Source organism: Camelina sativa, chromosome 6, assembly GCF_030686135.1.
Source record: "Camelina sativa cultivar CO46 ecotype springtype chromosome 6, ASM3068613v1".
NCBI lineage: Eukaryota > Viridiplantae > Streptophyta > Magnoliopsida > Brassicales > Brassicaceae > Camelina > Camelina sativa.
The window spans coordinates 14198744-14205164 of record NC_141885.1 but is presented as its reverse complement, the minus strand read 5'-3'; the positions used below and the strand labels follow the sequence as shown (position 1 = coordinate 14205164).

At 31.1% G+C, this 6421-nt stretch overlaps 1 non-coding gene across 1 annotated transcript; it reads left to right on the top strand.

Moving 5' to 3' along the window:
• Positions 1-107, top strand: LOC147942574 (small nucleolar RNA R71). Its single transcript, XR_015560515.1, has one exon. It is a non-coding gene; the product is annotated as a small nucleolar RNA R71 (small nucleolar RNA).
• Positions 108-6421: the final 6314 nt, after the last annotated feature.

Sequence of the window (6421 nt, the reverse complement as noted above, 5' to 3'; positions counted from 1 at the left end):
CATCCGTGATGTGGACATTGGCTCTGGTAACCCTTGAAATGCTCCCAGGCTTCGCAGAATGATTCTGAGCTCTTCTGAACAAAACCAGATATGTCATTCCTGAGACGTGTTGTTCTGGCATTGGAGAAAAACTTTGCCAAGAAGGCTATCTTGCAGTCATCCCAGGTGGTGATTGATCCTTTTGGAATATTTTTCTCCCATTGATGAGCTTTATCTCCCAGGGAGAATGGGAAGAGGCGCAACTTGTATCCATCCTCACATACTCCATTGATCTTAGTGAGACTGCACAGCCGGTCGAACTCGTCCAAGTGGTCGAGTGGATCCTCCATAGGCAACCCGTGAAACTTGTTTCCTTGGATCATGGAGATCAGACCACTTTTTATTTCAAAGTTGTTGTTCTACACAGCATGAGGAACGATTCCATCACGCTGAGTATGAGTGTTTGGTGCATCCCCAGCACCAATGTTTTGCGGTCTCAGATTTGGTACATTCTGTTGTTCCATAGTGACTGGTGCGGGATGACCACTGAAAGTACGAGCTTGTCGTGGTCTTTGCAACTGATTGATGTCGTCAATAACAGGAAGGAGATTCTGATTTCCTCTTGATCTGGTGTGCATGCAATGTTGCAATCAATAGGTTCCAAAGATGCAAAATAAACAAGTAGACAACCAAAACAAGTCAGTACTCAGAATGACAAGTGTAACAGAACTTAATCTTTCAAAACTTGAAATCTTAATTGTAGCAAAATGAATCCAAAATGGCAATGGTGCCAAATTGATACTAAGATTTTTGTATGTCCTAGCAGGTTCAATTAACTTTATGTGTTATAATACCTAAGGTGTCAATCCAGTTGGGAAACTTTACTATCACTCAAGATGCAATCAGGATTTCACAAGTCAAGCCAATTCAAAGAGAGTGTTTTTATCTAACAATCCTAGAATGATGAAAATGCAAAACGAAAATGAACTACAGAACTGGAAACGAAAATGTATGACAAGAAGTAAACAAGAGTAAAAACGAAAACGAGTCTAAGCATGAACAAAACCGCAAGATCAGAAACAGTCTCGGGAATCCAATATCAATCAAAAGAAAGAAGTCCTAGGGATGGGAGTAATTGATGTCGGTGGAGTATCCTAGTCTACAAAGTGTTTAACATGTCTCAAGCAAACTATCCCTAAACAATGAACATCACAACTTAGCTAATTCAATCTCTTGGCAAAAGCTACTCATACTGAACCACTTCCATACCTAGCTCTCGCTAGAGAAACATGGTCGATCAGACATGACAAACAAGTTTATTCACGTCAACAAACATCCTAGACAACTAATCTCTTAGGCTAGGAACGTAAGTCTCTGGCACTAGTTGGTCAGACATTTCATCGAACACCTTTTGGGTGTGGAAATGTCTAAGACCTAATTCCAATTGATCAGAGAGAAACTAGTATTTCTAATTCTAGTCCAGAAGGAAATCATACAAATCAAAGCTTAAACACCCTACATCCTAAGATCCTCCACCTATCTATCCCATCCCCAAGAACTCTAACACTACTCAGATCCGGAAATCATCACCAAAGATACAAATCCAGAAAACATTAAACAAAGCATAGTAAGATAGATATAATTGAGAAGAACAATTTTGTAGAAGAAATCCAATGCAAAAACTCAATAAAATCAAAGCTGGATTACAATATCGGAGAACGTTTTTGGTGGCTAGGTAAACCTTAGAAAAGAAACGAAATAAAAGATGTCCTCAGCCAAGACTTAACAAAATGTATTTATAGTAAAAACATGGAAATCCCTAAAACTTAAAACGACAAGGTGAAGAGTCGGTTTGGGAATCTCCTGAAGCGTGTAAGACGGAACGTCTTCCTACCCATGTGCGAACGAGTCGGTGTGCGTCCAGTGGCTCGATCCAGATGGTTCGAGTGAGGTTGAGTGATGCGTGGTGAGGCTGGCTCGAGCGAGGTTGACTGGGTGGAGTGGAGGGGTGTTGGCACGAACTAGAGTGGTGCTGGCTCGATCCAGAGCAGTTTTGGCTCGAGCTGGGTGTATACGCATCCACTAAAAGAATGATAACTCTCTAACCACACCTCTGATTGGCTTGAAATAAACATCATTGGAAAGCTGACTCAATTCTCTACAACTTTTATGAAGACATCAAAAGCTGAATCCCTCGACCGGTGGCTCGAGTGGTGACTCGAGAGTGGCTCAAGTGGTGACTCGAGAGTGGCTTGAGTGAGTGGCTCGAGTGACGGGTTGAAGAGTGGCTCGAACGAGGTGGGATTATGTCTCGATGGTAGGATCGAACGACGGCTCGAACGACGGCTTGAACGGGTGGCTCAAACAACGTTTGGAAGGTTGGCTCGAACGGATGCGTTTCCAACGCCACCTAGATACCTGAAATACTCCGAAATGGACAATGTATGCAAGGATGATGCAAGAACTACCTAGACATGCAAAGTGTATAGAACAAAACTATAAAACTGATGCAAACAATGAGTTATCCTAACTAAATGCATGATAAATATATGCTAATGAGAGACAAATTATAGACATATCAGGTATTTCTACAATTTCTCTCTTATTTTTTTTATCATTTAAAGTAAGTAAAAAAGATTAGAATTTTAATTTAAATTTGTAATCTTAGAATTTTAAAGTAGTGTTCATTCACATATATAAACAAATATATTATATGTTTTTTTGTACAAAGGCTTTTTCAATAAACTAAAGGGTCAGACCCATTACAAATGAGTGAAGAGATATTTTGGCCCACAAGTCAATAAATATAATTACTAATTTATTTTTTATATGAATATATTGGTGAAATAAGGGAACTTTTTTTAAATCATAAAATTTAATAAATTTTAAAATATATTTTTAGTTTTAAAATCATGAAAATTAGAAAAATACTTAGGTTCACCCTTTGTTGTTCACCTCCTCCTTTTCAACCAATCAGAATTTTCTATACATTATTTCATTTACAATATAAATTAAAATTAAATTAAAAAGCAAAACAGATTAAGGAAACAAATTTTTCAACCAATCAGAATTTTCTATACATTATTTCATTTACAATATAATTTAAAATTAAATTAAAAACCAAAACAAATTAAGGAAACAAATTATGTATACTTTTAATTAAGGAAAGTTAAATATTGGTTTGGTTTAGATTTTACAAATAAAAAGATTAGGGTTTATATTTTACAATTAAAAATAAATTATATGTTGGTTTTGGTTTACAAATGAAGTGGTTAGGGTTTAGATTTAATAATTAAAACGGAATTGTATGTTGGTTTGGGTTTACAAATGAAATGGTTAATGTTTAGATTTTACAATTAAAACAAAATTATATGTCGGTTTGGGTTTACAAATGAGATGGTTAGGGTTTAGATTTTATAATTAGAACGAATTTATATGTCGGTTTGGGTTTACAAATGAGATGGTTAGGGTTTAGAGTTTACAATTAAAATGAAATTATATGTCGGTTTGGGTTTACAAATGAGATGGTTAGGATTTAGATTTTACAATTAGAATAAAATTATATATCGGTTTGGGTTTATAAAAGAGCGGTTTGAGTTTTTAATTTTATAATAATGTATACAGATTTTGTTTTTTATTGTATTTTATAAAGAGGTGAATGAATAGATTTTTAAATGTATTATGACATGTCAGATTCTCAATGGGTAAAATTTGTAGAGATAAACAAAGGGGTTTACCTTAGGGGTAAACCCAAAAAATTGTTTTTAAAATTAACATCAAATATGTTTATAATTAATTGTTTATGACGTGTTGTAATTTAAATCCCACACTAAAAAATGCATGTCTTTAGGCTGACTCTAACAATAAATTTATTAAAATGTAATGATAATTTGTATGATATTAATACATTTAAATTTATTCATAATGGTATAAGATATAATTTTTAAAGATTAATATTTGTAATGCGTAAATCTTCTTTAACTACATAACAGCATAATTAATTTCTAATCTACAGAAAAAAAAATTATATAAATTGTAAGATATACTTTTCACTAACCATCACAATTCATGTCTCACATAATTTATAAATTCTTCTCAATGGTGTTTCGACCTTTTTGTAAAAATGTCATTTCAATTCTTTTAGTCTATTAAAAACATAATACAAAAAAATATAATGCAAATATCTTATAACATAAAAGTAAATATTTGATTAAGTAGTATGATAATAATCAAAACTTCACATCGATCCCGAGTGTGAACAGTTTAACACGGTGAATGAATATCATAAAATCCAAATTATCCATTAAAGAAACCACCATGCTTTCATCGGATTGAATACTAGTCTAATGTCAATCCTATACCAATCCCAAGTAGTAATTTTAATTTTAAAGAAATCAGAAATTCGGTTATGTGTCCAGCCAATAAAACCTTGGAATTCATTAAGCTCCAAGATTTAGCCTCCCATAAACAATATGTGTCCACCCAATTCATCCATCAATCTTTTCATTATCTTTTGTAAAAATAAGTTGTGCAATTTTTAAATGTTTGGCCATATTTTTTGAAAAAAAACATCACACATATCATCAAATTCCTTATATCCATATCCTCAGACTTGTACCAAATAGCATCAATCGAATCTTTAAGGATTCTCTTTCTCTAAGACAATTCATATCTTCGTAAAAATGTTTATTAATGCTTTTTATTTAATAGTGTTAAACAACAAATTCTGTAATTTATATCGTATTACATATCTACTAAGCAAACAAAATATATCATATATCAATCTTCAAGCATAAAATTATTTATATAATTTATTTAATATATAAACATATATATATATATATTATTTTCAAATTATGTACAAAAAGTCATTTGATACCGCTTAAATTATGCATTACCTACACATTTAGATAATATTATTTATCAACAATTATTGTATAAATAGCAACAAATCACTAATCATCACCATATCTCAAATGCCCCATAAATTTTAATTTTATAACATCGTTGTTCTATTGAAGTAATGGTGTTTCATAAAATTATTGTATATTGTAAATTTGGAACCAAATGTTGATTTTCGTTTGTGTAAGTTACATATTATAAGAGGCTCAAGTGATTCAATAAGCTATAACGATAAAATATGATACATATTTTAATTTTATCATATACTTTGAGAAATTTATAAATTTACCGTTTTTCTTATCTTTAGTTTTCATTATATATAACCTAATATTGATGTTTTCGTATATGTGTATTATATTTTTTAAAAATCGAACATGTTTTTAATGATGAAGAAAAAGAAGAATCAGAGAATGAAGATAAAATGATTAATTTTGATCATGTTAATTATATTGAGACTGATGATTGTTTGGATGAATTTTTTGTTGGTGATATGGGAGAGAAGATTAATCTCTATTTTCATAAATCTAACAGTAAAAAAAAAACAGCCACTCAACTGTCAATAAGTTATCATGTAAACATTGCTTATTCGAGAATGGTTATTAAAGCAATAATTTGCATTTCCATAGTATAGTGTCATTCATGTGTTACAATGAAAAAAATATCATGTTATATACATAATGCTATTTAATTAAATAATTGATCCATATTTTGAGAAATTTATCTTCTATCCTCACAATTTAAATCATATAAGATACAAAGCAAAAATGTGTACTTCACTTATCCACAAAGAATTGAGTATAAAAGGCATGTACAATGTTGACTAAAAAAACTATGATCCTTGATAAAAATTATATTTTATGATAGTCTTTCTAACGAATCGGCACTAATAAGTAACCAAGATATGTATTTCATTAAAAAATAAAAAGGGGAACAAAAGATAAGCAATGACAATAATTGTAATAAGAAGTAACAAAGAAAATACAAAAAAAAAAAAAGAATCTAATATTATAGTTATTTATGATATAACTAATATATTTTAGTGAATTTATTTTCATATATTTTTTAGTACAAGATTTATTCTATATATACAATAAAAATCACATGGCATTTTGCAATTTAATTAACGTTTATTTTATAACTAGGGGTATAATAGGTTATAAAACCTATTTCACCAATCGAAAAAATATAAAGCATATATGGACAAATTGATAAATATATACATATATATATATATATATATATCCTTTATTTCCAGTTTTCTCTATTTTTTTCATGGGCAAAACATGTATGTACACAAATCTTAGTATATTAAGAAGTCTTTCCAAAATTTGATTGTTATTTCTGCATTGATATCTTTTCAATTCTATTAAAACTCTCTTTTCAATCCAGTTTGATTTTGAATGCAGCTTTAAGCATATGATTTCCACTGACCATCGATCATGGTCATGCCTTCTCCCCGGCAAAATTGTAACTCATCTTGCCTCTTCTTTGTTACATCTCCGCTGAGTCACTGACCATCGCTCGTGATTCAAGGTGGTTC